The sequence below is a fragment of the Fundulus heteroclitus genome, chromosome 13 (assembly GCF_011125445.2).
Source record: "Fundulus heteroclitus isolate FHET01 chromosome 13, MU-UCD_Fhet_4.1, whole genome shotgun sequence".
NCBI lineage: Eukaryota > Metazoa > Chordata > Actinopteri > Cyprinodontiformes > Fundulidae > Fundulus > Fundulus heteroclitus.
In genome coordinates this window covers 33,848,271-33,862,946 of record NC_046373.1, presented here as the reverse complement: position 1 = coordinate 33,862,946, position 14,676 = coordinate 33,848,271, and the positions used below count along the sequence as shown (strand labels likewise).

General features: G+C 42.9%; 1 long non-coding RNA gene across 1 annotated transcript; it reads right to left on the bottom strand.

Moving 5' to 3' along the window:
• Positions 1 to 684: 684 nt before the first annotated feature.
• Positions 685 to 2,212, bottom strand: LOC118565525. Its single transcript, XR_004932414.1, has 3 exons — positions 2,010 to 2,212; positions 1,367 to 1,510; positions 685 to 903 (listed from the first exon to the last, which is right to left on the bottom strand). It is a non-coding gene; the product is annotated as an uncharacterized LOC118565525 (long non-coding RNA).
• Positions 2,213 to 14,676: the final 12,464 nt, after the last annotated feature.

Genomic DNA, 14,676 nt, shown 5'->3' with positions numbered 1-14,676 from the left:
CTTTTGGCATTTGGCTGAGTTTCATAGTAAGGATTGAAAGACTGTCGATGAATTTCAGAGTGTAATCAGGCTCGGTAAAACAGAGAACTTTACTTCCCTGTGTGATGAGGTACGGTTTAATGCCCAATTCAACCATCACACTCAGAACCAAGTGAGAGTCAATGACTGGTGCAGGGTTGATCCGCTCGGTCGGGTGCAATGAGAGATGGCTGTTGAGGCTGGTTGGATGTGGGATTTGGCAAAGCAGTATTGGAAGAACCAGTGGGATTTTGTTCACCGTTTTCTACAAGACCCCCACCGTGTTGCACATACTGAGCGTTTGTAGGATTAGGGCTAAATGTTTGAGAGAGAGAAACGTTTAATTGATGGACCGCTTGTTCTAACCCGGACGGTGAATGTGGAGCTACATTGAAAGAACCAGGCATATGCCGGACAGGAAGATTTTGAAGGTCATTAACCATTTGTGTGATTTTGTGTAAAGCGTTTGTAACTTGCTGTTGAAACTCTAAGGAATTATTTTCAGGCGAGTATGGTTGAGAGAAAGAATCGTTTAATCGTTCGATGGCTCGTTCTACAGATAGTAAACATTCAAGGTCCAAATCTGGACCCTGAGTTCTGACTGGGGAATTTGGGGTTAGATTGAGAAATTCGGTTGCAGGGTGTACAGGGAGATTATGGAGTTCATTCACAGCTTCAACAATTTCATTCAATGCATTTCTCAGTTGCTGGCTACCCATTTTAACAGAGGTCACAATTTAAAAGGTTAACTCTACTGTAGCAATGAGATCTTGGCGTTTTCTTTCAGGAGAAAGATGCAGTTTCTCAGAAGCTCCTCAGCTCTCCGACTGTAGTAGGTTCCTCTGCGGCCGCAGTATGGAATTTGTTGAATAATCGATGCAGATTCTGTAATAGAACAGAACAACTATAATCGGGAAAGAATAAAACATTCATTTATTATATTACAAGCTATTTGTAGAAAAAGGTAGTTTCATATGTGGAAAGAGATTAAAATATAATGTTTTAATATGCCATGAACTAATTGTAAATACAGATATTTAATATAGTATGAATGGGAAGTTATTATACGACTGCCCAATTGTAGAAAAGGATGCTTTCATATTTAGAAATAGGTGAAATGCATTGATTCATTATTATATAATAAAGAAAAGAAGGATGCAGGGGATTTATTCATTTTATTATACGGCGGCCTAATTGTAGAAAAAGGTGATTTCATGTGTGTGAAGAGGTGGAAGAACAATGATTCGTTATGATATAATAAACTAATTGTAAATACAGAGATTTAACAAAGAAGGACATAGGGATTTATTGATTTCATTATTTATTGTAGGCGAAAGAAATTATTTACCCGTTGCAAGCCTTCGAATCGTAATCACTTTTGTCTCGAGCTTCGGAATTACTCTCTGGACTATCTCGAGGGTAGAACTTAGTGTAATGAGACTGGGTCTTTTCCTCTTTCTTAAGGATCGTCTTCTCCGGATCGTATCAGGGGCTGCAAAAATAAAAAAAAATATATGTATATAGATATAAATAAGTAAATACAATTAAATAAATTAGTAAAAACAGCATATGGGTGAAAAGTGAGGAGAGGCCTGATTCGAACACACACACACACACACACACACACACACACACACACACACACACACACACACACACACACACACACACACACACACACACACACAGAGGTTAACACTGCCATACTTTGTAAAATGTCCTGACTTCAAAGGTTAAAAATCTGTGATGGTCCCCATTAAGACGGTAGAACACGCACACACACACACACACAGAGGTTAAAAACCTGTGATGTCCCCACTAAGACGGTAGAACACACACACACACACACACACACACACACATACACAGAGGGAAGGAGGCCTTAGATATTTTCGAACCGTGCAGAACAGTAGTTTAAACTTTAAGAGTGTAAATAAAGAAATAATAAATTAACTATTAAGTTAATTAATGAAAAAAACTGTATTACTCACCGTCTGAAGAGGTTGCTGGCAGATCAGTTTGAGGTGCGTTAGGGGGTTGTATCTCTGCACCTTCAGCACCGTTTTCCCTCAGGAGGGCTGCTTCTGTTAAGAAAGAAAGACGGAGCTTTTTAATGGAGCGAATTACACGCATACAATGATTGCAGCAGAAATAAATACATAAAAAAAAAGATAAAAAAATGCATCACACCGGGGAATCGAACCCACGTAAAACTAGAGCAGAAACTGCGTGTTAACGTAGCACGCCACATGAATGTCCCACAAATTACCTACCGTATGATCTAGTGTCCCGCTGGTCTTGAACCGTCTGAACTGAAGTTTCAACGCTCAGTGTGACTGTCAATGGCATACAATGAGAACATGAAACGGGGCTAGTTGAGAAACATAAAATCGATAGTTTCAGAGTTATAAAGAAACTTACGATGCGTATGGTTTGCTTTTGGAATCGTTGCTTGTGGTACATCCATTTGGACTTGGTTGTTTTGCAAGGTGGGTGTTTGTGCTACAAACAGCTGGTGAGGTTGAATGCCCGCTACCGCTGAGTGGAGGAAGAGAGGTTGGCGAACCGGCGGAGGTGTACACAGATTAATGACTTTATCTGTTTCTTGTTTAGGGGTAGACGTATTTTGCGAGGCAAAGTCCTGGCGGGTTTTGCTTCGGGACGGGCGGTTTTTCAGTGTAAGTTTGCTCTCTGGCCGAGTTCTTTGCGGCTGAGCCTGGTGAACACCGTGCTGTAGGTAAGGATTACCGCTCGTCTCATCAAAAAAACCTAAAACAATAAAAATAAAATGGTTAAAACAACGTATTAGTATCTTTAAATACTTTAGATACTTTATCTTTATGAAAGTAAATCCTACCGTAGTTCAACGGTGTTAAAAGTATATTTTCTTGCTCCACACCTGTGAGGTCTGAAAAATAATTAAACATATATTGTTACACAGCCGAAAAGCGTAAGGGGGGATTCCCCAAGTGACATTACTACTGGTTTATTGAGATAAGAGGGAGGTTTCCTGTTCGGCTCCCTAGCTGACCAGGAAGTGTAGTGTCCATCCACTGATCTGCGCTGACCAGACACTGTGTTGATGAAGATAACAGAGAGGCTCGGTGTTTTTGTTTATTAACTAACAATGAAAGGATGTCATGCTCGTTGAAAGGAAGGTTTTGCTGTTGTGTGAAAATGATAAGATAATGCTCTGCACAAATTTGCTGACTGCAAATGCCGGATCGATATTGTCTCCCCTTCCTGCAGCACATGTGTTTGAGACAGCTCCTCCTCTCCTCTACAGATCTCGTGAAACTCGGGGTCGTGATCAGTAAGAGAGTGAGCTGCTGCACTGTTAAGACGCTTTTTGTCGTGCTTCCAAACTGAATTAATCTTTATATCAGGATTAAAGATTAAGGATTCTCTATTTCAGCGCAATCACAACGGTGCGGGACGGAGGTTTTTTTCACGTAGAGTGTGGCTGGTCTGCTGCTGAGCGTTAGATTGAGTGCGTATAAGATACATTAATTGCATGTGTGCAACCGAAATAAATAGATATAATTATAAAGTGAATTGTATTATAATTAATATCATCATTTAATATGGGTGGTATGCTGCTGCTAAGCATCAGATTGAGCGTGTATAAAAATTAAATAACTGAATGTGGATAAAAATTAAATCATTGGATGTGTATAAGATAAATTAAATAACTGGATGTGGATAAACTGAATTAAGTAGCTGGATGTGTATTAAAGGAATCATTAGACATACTTAAATAATCACGATAATAAAGTTAATAACTATATTAATAATAATAATATCGTATTAATGACAATAATATAATATGGGTAAGGCAGGAAATCAAACGGAGGCCGGAAATCAAGAGGGGCCAGAAATCAAGGGAGGCCGGAAATCAAGGGAGGCCGGAAATGAGATGGGGGGACCGGAAATCAAAGGGGAGGCCGGAAATCAAGGGAGGCCGGAAATGGGGAGGGGGGACCGGAAATCAAAGGGGAGACCGGAAATCAAAGGAGACCGGAAATGATTAGGGTCATTAATCACCCGTCAATTAAAAAGTGGCAGAAGGGTATATACTTAAGTCTCTCACAGCTTTAAAAGACCGATCCCCTCTGATCCTGAAATTAGTATGTGGAACTATTAACAGCCTTTGGCTGGAGGATTTCAAACTACAAGAAGGGGTATATGGTTGTAAAAGGTTGGTAATATAAGCTGGAGCTTGACCACTCGGGGCTCTAAAAGTAACTACTAGAATTTTAAAATGAACTCTAAAATGTACTTGTAGCCAATGTAAATGTCAGGGTTCTCTGTGTTGTCCTGCTCTAACTCTACTCCTCAGGTGTGCCTAGTTGGCTGAGGGGGCGTGGCCCACACCTGCAGCTCGTTGCAGGCGGCTTCCTCTGGCTTCTTAAGCAGAGCGCTGACAGATGGAAGACGCCAGAGCCTTAACCTGTCGTAGTACGACGTGGTCGCTGACCCAACTCTTGGAAACCAGCTTGCGAGTTTTTTCGTCTTTGAACTAATTTTGGATCTCCCTGTTTTCGTCACAGTTTTTGGTGCTTGGATGCACTCACCTGTTTTGACGTCTTGTCCGAAGAACCAGGCCATCAGAATCCTCTCGCTCAGATTTTGCTCTGGCTCACCCCTCATACTCCCTGGATGTTACCCAGCGAGGCCTGAGATTCCATTTCCCGGATTCTGCTGGTTCTCCCCACACTCTGGTCAATCCATCTGTCACCCACTTCCGAGGAGGCTCGCTCTGGATCCCTCAACAGAAACATCTGCCGCCCTCAGCCACTAGCCGCCTAACACCAACAGGGTAGGATCACAGAGTTCCCTCGGCGCTACTTCTCCCCGGTTAGGTCAACCCGCTTTATGGTAAGCAGCGCAGTTTCTAGTAGTTCTCCTGGTTCAACTTCCAAAGTCATTTACTCTTCTTCTCCTTGCAGTCTCTCCAGCCGTGACGTTCTGACCCTGCCGAGTTGCCTGTAGTCTTGTCCTTGATATCTGCCTTTTTCCTAATAAACATCTTTTAAAACTGTGCTTTGCTTCCCGATCGTATCTGCATGTGGGCTCGTCACCTGAAAACCATGACAGTAAAGAGATTAAAACTGGGGTAATGTGCTGTCTTCTTCTTGTGTTGGTTAAAAGTCTTGCAGCAGCATTCTGCACTACATGCAGACGGCCTGGATCTTTCTTATTCAAACATAAAGAGGCTGTTACAATAGTCAAGACGAGATGAAATAAAAACATGAATAATCATCTCTAAATTAGCCTTTGACACCAAAAGTTTGAAGTTTAGAAATATTTCTTAGCTGAAAGAAGCAGATTTTGATTAATCTGCGAGAATGACACTAGTAACATGGCAGGATCAAAAATTATGTCAAGGTTCCTAAGGCTTGGTTTGACAGAGGAGGCCAATACACCTCTTACCCTTAATTTCAGTTATTTGGTTTTCAGGGGCAATGTGTATTCAGCATTTACCTGCAAGTAGTTGTCACAGAGCCACTGTTTAATGTCATTAACACAGTTTATCAAGGAAAACTTAAAATATTCAGTAGGCTTAAAAGAACAATAGATCTGAATGTCATCATATAGAAATTATAAGATACATTAGGGAACTGCCTGATTGTCTGGCCAATAGGGAAAATATATGAAAGAAAAAGAATAGGTCCCAGAACAGGGCCCTGTGGTACCCCACATAGCAGGTATTTTGAGTCGGACGTGAACTGGTTTCCAAAAACACTAAAAGATCTTCCAGAAAGATAGGATTTAAACCACTCAACAGCCTTACCTGATAGACCGACTACATCGTGAAGCCTATTAATCAAAATACTATGATCAACAGTATTGAAGGTGGATGTAAGATCCAGGAGAACCATTGCTGTTGATGCTCCAGAGTCTGCAGACATTGACATGTCACTACAAACTTTAAGGCAGTTTCTGTTGAATGGAGCTTACAAAATCCAATAGTTCATGTTTTTCCATAAAAGAAATGAGCTGTTCTGCCACTTATTGTGATATTACCTCCATGATCATCAAAATGTTTGAGGTCAGATTGAATTCTGATGACACAGCCACAGAGGAGAGAGAGCCAGCGGGGACGGCCCCTCTCTCAGCAGGGGTTCCTTTTTGCTATAAAAGTTTTCCCCCAACAGACAAAAAGTCTCTTCTCCTCACACTCCTCCAAACCCTAAGACGACCAGCACTCCTCTGGGGCTTCCAAGGAGAGGGGGGTCTCCTTCCTCAGCAGCCATGTGACTGAAGACCCAAAAGCCACATGCTCCTCAGAACAGCCGTTCTGTGGAACTCACCTCCCTGAACTTTCCTTACTGCCGAGAAAAAGGAGAAGGCCTGAAAAATGAGGCCCTGGCAGGGCCTGACCGACGCACGTCTAACACCTGGGAGGAACTTCTCGTCGCCCGGAGAACATGTCTGGGCAAATCAGAGTTAAGTCTACTGTCTAAGGATTAACCAAGGATTTGCATTGTGAATGGGTTGAAACAAATGTCAAATGTTCTTCTGAATTAGTTAAGCTAATTTAACCACAATTCACATTCTTTACGGTGAACTTTGGTTCTTTAACTTACCCAAAATATTATTTCATCAAATAATGTTTTGTTCAACTCAGGCTTTGCATTGTGAATGGATTGAAACACATGCCAAATGTTTTTAACTCCAGTCCATGCTTTTTGGAATCAGATCTGTAGTGAACAATGATTCACTGAATTATTCTGATTATGATCAACCACCTTGTTTTTGTCTGTTTGTTTCTGCATGTAAATAGTTCCTTAGCCTAGCTTCTTTATCTTCATTTTGCTTAGTAGTTTAGTTAAGTTTCACTAGCCTAGTAGAGAGGATTTACTGATTTAAATATTGTGTTAATTCAGATAAACAGCATTACGTAGTGATGTTCTCTGGATGTTCATTTTATTTCTGGTATAAAATTCTTGAACGTGAAAAGAAGTTCCGTCCGTCCGTCCGTTTTCTTCCGCTTATCCGGGGTCGGGTCGCGAGGGTAGCAGCTTCAGTAGGGAGGCCCAGATGTCCCTCTCCCCAGCCACTTGGGCCAGCTCCTCCGGGGGAATCCCAAGGCGTTCCCAGGCCAGCAGAGAGACATAGTCCCTCCAGCTTGTCCTGAGTCTTCCCCTGGGCCTCCTCCCGGCGGGACATGCCCGGAACACCTCACCAGGGAGGCGTCCAGGAGGCATCCTAACCAGATGCCCGAGCCACCTCCACTGGCTCCTCTCAATGTGGAGGAGCAGCAGCTCTACTCTGAGTCCTCCCCGGATGACTGAGCTCCTCACCCTATCTCTAAGGGAGAGCCCAGCCACACTACATAGAAAACTCATTTTAGCTGCTTGTATCTGGGATCTCATTCTTTCGGTCACGACCCAAAGCTTGTGACTATATATAAGGGGAAGGAACGCAGATCGACCGGTAAATCGTAGGAAAAGAAGTTATCACTCCTTTATTCTATGTGTGTGCAGGGTTTGCTGTTAAAATATTGCTAGTGCTCGAATACATCCCTTTCAACCATTGTCTTGATATCAGCTTAAGAGATGATCATCACCAGACAATACTTAACAGACAGAGGGTTATTTAATAAACATTAAATAACTTTAAACAGTGTATAATTGCACAACACACTACTTTTTCAAGAACCTTGGACATAAAAGGAATCTTGGAGATAGGCCGGAAATATTAAAGCTGGGAAGGATTCAAGTTGCACTTTTTCAGTAACGGCTCAACAATAGCATGCTTGAAAGAACTTGGAACCACACCTGTTGAAAGTGAGGTATTGTAAATCTCTACAACACAAGGGTCAATAACAGGGAAAACTTTTTTAAAGAATATTGCAGGGAGGATGTCATTTTGGCAAGTAGAAATTTTCAGTTTATCAAAACTGAGTAACCTCTAAAGTAACTGGATCAAACACATTCAGAGACTGGGAATGTCGAGAGGATGAAACAAAGTTTTGACACATTGAAGGACAAATACTCCCTCTTTCGTTATTTACTTTCAAAGCCCCTATAAATACTGAATTAGGTATCCCCCCTGGCAGTTTGAATTGTGATTGTGCGTTGTTCCTGAATACTCTTGCACAGACTGTATTTCTTATATTTTCAATAAATTATTTGAAGACAAAAAAGATAGCCCCCTCCATTGAAACAGCAAATGGGTTAGGGTTGGGGTTAGGAAAATCACTCTAAAAATACTATCTTAGACCTAGACTTATATTTAGACTAGCTTTATTGTCATTTTGTAGTGCAAACAAAAGTGCTGATCAGAATGCTCTCTATGGTGCTTCTGTAGAAGGTCTTGAAGATGGGCAGGGGCAGGTGGGCGGGGGCAGGTGGGCTCTCCGCAAGAAGTACAAGCGCTTCTGTGCCCTCTTGTCCAGTGACATGGTGTTCACAGACCAGGTAAGATTGTCTGTGATGTGCACCCCCAGGAATTTGGTGATGCTGACCACCTCCACAGCTGAGCTGAGCTTCGTCTTCTCCATGTTCAGGATCAGGCTGTTGTCTCTGCACCAGCCCATCAGCTGCTCCACCTCCTCTCTGTAGTCCCGGTCGTTGTTGTCTCCGATGAGGCCCGATGCTCCAGTTTTCCTACCAGATGCTCAGTGGAGTGGTTCCGCCGGTAGGAAAACTGGAACAGGTCGAAAGTTGGGGGGAGTCTGGAGACGATGTGTTCTTTTACCAGCCTTTCAAAGCACTTCATCATGATGGAGGTCAGTGCAACAGGCCGGTAGTTATTAAATGAGGTGTATAGAGGTTTGATCTTGGTGAGACCACGAGGAAAGTGCTATTTCTTACGATGATATTCTCCGAACCAAGGTTACTGTTTCCACTGTCAGTGTTCATGTAATTGAAATAAATTCACTCCACAACGTCTTGAAATGAAACCTGAAGTTTAGTGTTTTCTTCTTTAAGCTTACAAAACGTACATGAACTAATAAAAATATCCTATAATCAAAATAAAAAGGGTTTAAAGTCTGTCGTAAAGTTAAAGAGCAACAGGTCAGAAGACTGTTCACTTCCACGGTTCCTTGTGATCTGCCAATAAAAGCGCGAGAGCTTTGAAAGCCTACTCGTCAGTCTTAAAGCGACAGTACACATTTTTAATCCAAAATCCAAGTAACCTTACAAACATGAATTCTTATTCTTTTAACTTTGTAGATGTAATATTTATCATTTTAATCATGAAATATATCTATCCTTGAAATTAGAAATTCAAATTAAATTATCTATCTTTTTAAGCATTTTTAAGCGATTTCTATTTATTTAAACTAAAAGTCCACTTTGGCCGCTACATACCCGGCCCCTAATTGCTTTCTATCCTAGAAACAATTACAAACAAAAAGAAGTAATACTTAAAGTCCTTTTCATTCTGCTTCTTGAAGCAGGCAGAGTTTGGTGATCGGCCGCTCAAGTTCGTTCGTCTTCGTCTTGACTCGGACCTTGCGGACAATTCCCTGGTCATCCACCACGATCTTCACAATTCTGCCCATCAGCCATGATCCTCGGGGGGCTGATTCGTCGACGATCAAGACTACATCTCCTTGGCTGAAGTTACGCGTTGGATGGTTCCATTTCTGTCTTTTCTGGAGTTGAGGCAGGTATTCTCTGGTCCAGCGTTTCCAGAACAGATCGCTCATGTACTGGACTTGACTCCATCTCTTGCGTGCATAAGCATCATCCTCGTCGAAGACTCCCGGTGGTAGGTTGGGGTTAGTCTTGAGCAAGAGTAAGTGTTGTGGGGTAAGAGCTTCTAGATCATGAATGTCATTGGATGGCATAGTGATAGGCCTGCTATTCAAAATGGCTTCACATTCGCAGAAGAATGTTTGAAGACCTTCCTCGTCCAAGCTTTGTTCTCTCAAGGTAGCATTCATGATCTTCCTGATTGAACGAATCATCCTTTCCCACACTCCTCCGTGGTGGGATCCGGATGGTGGATTTAACAACCACTTGATGCCACATTGAAGCAGGCTGTTCTCTATCTGTGCAGCATTCCACTCCTTTATTGCCTTCTTCAGCTCATGGTCAGCTCCAACAAAGTTGGTCCCGTTATCGGATCTCATTTCCTTCACCTGACCCCTTCTTGCGATGAAGCGACGTAAAGCTTGAATAAAGGAGTCGGTCTCCAATGATGTTGCCATTTCGATGTGGACTGCACGACATGCAAGGCAGGTGAATATCACCCCGTATCTTTTGACAGGCACTCTTCCCCGCTTGACGATGAATGGCCCGAACTGATCCACACCAGTCCTGGTGAAGGGTGGTTCATTAGGTAGAACTCGGTTTCTTGGTAAGTCTGCCATCATTCGTGTACCTGATGCACCATGTTGTCTTCGACAGGTAGCACACCGAGACAGTATTCTTCGGATTGCCGAGGGAGCATCGATGATCCAGTACCTTTGGCGTACGTGAGACAGGACATGATTACGTCCACTGTGCCCTAGGCACTCGTGTGCATCCTGGAGAATCAAGTGTGCCACGTGATGGTTCTTGGGGATGATCATTGGATGCTTGGCTTCGGCTGGCATGGATACTCGGCTGAGCCTCCCTCCAATGCGAAGGATTCCCTCCTCAAACTGTGGATTGAGTTTGAAGATTCGACTACTCTTCCTGACGGAGTCCTTCCTTTGGAGTACAGATATCTCCTTTTTGAAGCTATTGTTTTGGCAGTGACCAATGATGTCGATCTCCGCTTTTTTTAAGTCATCCACAGTAAGGTAAGTATGCTTGAGACTCCTTTTGTAGCTTAGCATCTCCTTGTTCAACTGTTGTTCATCACTGCACAATCCTTTCAACTCCCTTCTCTTCCTAGACAGATTCAACAGGGTGTGCTTGAGTCGTGTGAACCACGCTACAGCCTTCTTGAGCCGTATCCATGAAGAGAAGTAGTGAATTAATTGCTGCATGGTATCAGTGCTTTCTACTGTGGTAGCATCAACCAGTATACTTTTCTTCACCTCAGGATCTTCAGCCATGAGCTCTTCTTGGTGTTCGGGGTTGACTGGCCACTCCCCTTCTGGTTTACATAGGAAGCCAGGACCAGCAATTTAGACGTCGTTCTTCATGAAGGCGCTCACACTTTGACCCCTTGAAGCGCAATCAGCAGGATTCAACTGAGTGTTGACATAGCTCCATTGATGCACGTTTGATGCTTGCAGGATTATGGAGATCCTGTTTGCAACAAAAGTCTTAAACCTGATGTTCTCATTGGCTAAGTACTTGAGTACGGCAGTACTGTCCGTCCAAAACTTGGATTCTGTCAGTGACTACTGAAGCTCCTTCTTCAGCATAACGTCTACTTTCACAGCTAAGGCAGCCGCCGTTAGCTCCAACCGCGGGATGGTAGTTGGTTTCAGAGGGGCGACCCTCGCCTTCCCCAAGACAAATGAACAGTGTACTTGGTTACTGCTATTCTTCTGGACTAAATATGTGACAGTACCATAGCCAGTTTCACATGCGTCACAAAAGTGATGCAATTGAGCCTGCACAGCTTTGCCGAATTCAGGTGGCTTGAAGCATCGAATTACTCCAAAGTCAGTGAGCTGTTTGAGTTCTTCAGTCCACTTGGTCCATTGTTGTGCGAGGTGTTCTGGCACGGTGTCATCCCAGCCTGTTCTTTGTCTACACAATTCTTGCAGGATGTTTCTTGCAGGTAGTATGACTGGCGACAACATTCTCAGCGGATCGTAGACTGAGCTCATTGTTGACAGGATTCCTCTCCTGGTGAGAGGCTTCTGCTTGATGTTGACTTGAAACTTGAATTGATCTGACCGGATGCACCACTGTACTCCCAAGGCTCTCTTGATGGTGAGTAAGTCCTGGTCGAGATCGAGATATTTGACTTCCGTCGCTCGGTCTTCAAGTGGAATGGTTACCAGACTATTTCGACTATTGGTCGTCCATTTTGTGAATCTAAAGACAGATGGCTGTCAAGTCATGCAGTAACTTGATGGCTTCCTGTTCTGAGTTGACAGATTTTAGACAATCGTCAACGTAAAAATTGTTCAACACTGTTTCCACAGCTGTTGCATCGAATGTACTCCTGTTGTCTTCCGCACACCTTCTCAGCACATAGCTTGCACAGCTGGGTGAGGAGGTGGCTCCAAATAAGTGTACCTCCATTCTATATTCCTGCAGCATCTCCGATATGTCCCCATCAGGCCACCATAAAAACCTGAGAAGGTCTGCGTCTTCAGGTGGGACCTTGACCTGGTGGAACATGGACTCCACATCGGCCATGACTGCGATTGGCTCCTGACGAAATCGCGTTAAGACACCAACCAGGCTGCTGGTCATGTCAGGGCCTTGCAGTAGCTGCTCATTGAGCGTGGTTCCTTGATATGAAGCGCTGCAGTCGAATACCACTCGAAGTTTGTGCTTCTTGGGGTGGTAGACGGCATGATGAGGAATAAACCACACCTTTCCACTCCTTTTCAGTTCTTCATCTGGGACTTTGACAGCGTATCCCATTATGATCACTTGATTCATGAAGCTGACGTATTCCTTTCGGAATGTCTGACTTTTATGAAGCTTCTTTTTCATGTTGAGCGCTCGTTGCTCTGTCATTGCTCTATTGTTAGGCATTTTCACGTCTTTGTTCTTCAACGGCAAACCGATAGAGTAGTGACCGTTAATCAGCTTTGTGGATGTGGTAACTCTGTCCATAAACAGTTGATCTTCCTTCGACATCTCAAGCTGCTCTCCTCGAGCATTTTCGGGAAAATCATACTTGAATTGTTGCATCCACAAGTCTTCAAGTCGAGCCACCGATATCCGGTTCATTTGGATTTGTGGGTGTCCCTCCTTTGACCAGCTTCTGATGCTTTCACGCAATGGCCCGTTCACTATCCACCCCAAGACTGTACGAACCGCATATGGACCATCTTTCACGCTGCAGATTACCTCTTCTGTCTCCAAAGCCTTTGCGACGTCAGTCAATTCAATTCAATTCAATTTTATTTATATAGCGCCAATTCATGAACCATGTCATCTCGAGGCACTTTACAAAGTCAATATCAGTCAGATTATACAGATTGGTCAAAAATGTCCTATGTAAGGGAACCAGTTGATTGCATCAAAATCCCGACAAGCAGCATTCACTCCTGAAGAAGCGTAGAGCTACAGGGAGAGTTGTCTGCATTGTCCATGGCTTTGCAGCAATCCCTCATACTGAGCAAGCATGAAGCGACAGTGGAAAGAAAAACCACCCATTAGCGGGAAGAAAAAACCTCCAACAGCACCGGGCTCAGTATGAACGGTCATCTGCCTCGACTGACTGGGGGTTACAGAAGACAGAGCAGAGACACAACAAGACAGACAAAAAAGCACAGAAGCACACATTGATCCAGTAATCGGTTCTACATTAGATGGTAGTAGCGGGTGAGGCGTCTTCTCTGGATGATGTCACAGTTCAACAGAACGTCAGACCAGGTGTGCCTACTATGAAGAAAAAGAGAGAGAGCAAAAAGTTAAAAGCTGAAATGACGACAGTCATTTCAATGTAATACAATGCAAAACTGGAGAACAGTAGACTGAAGAACAGTAGAAATCAGTAGAGTGAGAAAATTAGACCCTGATGTCCTCCAGTAGCCTATGCCTATCACAGCACAACTATAGAGGTAGCTCAGGGTAACATGAGCCACTCTAACTATAAGCTTTGTCAAAAAGGAAAGTTTTAAGATTAGTCTTAAAAATAGATAGGGTGTCTGCCTCACGGACCAAAACTGGGAGTTGGTTCCACAGGAGAGGAGCCTGATAACTAAAGGATCTGCCTCCCATTCTACTTTTAGAGACTCTAGGAACCACCAGCAGACCTGCAGTCTGAGAGCGAAGTGCTCTGTTAGGAACATATGGGGTAATCAGATCTCTGATATATGATGGAGCTTGATTATTAAGGGCTTTATACGTTAGAAGGAGAATTTTAAATTCTATTCTTGATTTAACAGGAAGCCAATGAAGGGAAGCTAAAATTGGAGAAATATGATCCCTCTTGTTGATTTTCATCAGAACTCTTGCCGCAGCATTTTGGATCAGCTGAAGACTTCGAACTGCATTTTGTGAACTTCCTGATAGTAAAGAATTACAATAGTCCAGCCTTGAAGTAACAAATGCATGGACTAGTTTTTCAGCATCACCCCTGGACAGAATGTTTCTAATTTTGGCGATATTCCGGAGGTGAAAAAAGGAAACTCTGGAAACCTGTTTAATATGGGATTTAAATGACATGTCTTGGTCAAAAATAACACCAAGATTTTTTACTTTATTACCAGAGGCCAAGATAATGCCATAAGTGATTGATTAAAAACTTTATTTTATGAAGACTCTAGCCCAAAGATTACAACTTCATTCTTGTCAGAATTTAAATGCAGGAAATTTAAAGTCATCCAGCTTTTGATGTCATCAAGACATGACTGCAGTCGAAGTAACTGATTGGATTCATCAGGATTTATGGATAAATATAGCTGAGTATCATCAGCATAACAGTGGAAATTAATCCCATGCTGTCTGATAATTTTGCCAATCGGAAGCATATATATATAGTAAATAGAATTGGTCCAAGGACTGAACCCTGTGGTTCTCCACAAGTGACCCTAGAGTTTGAGGAAGATTTATTATTAACATGAACAAACTG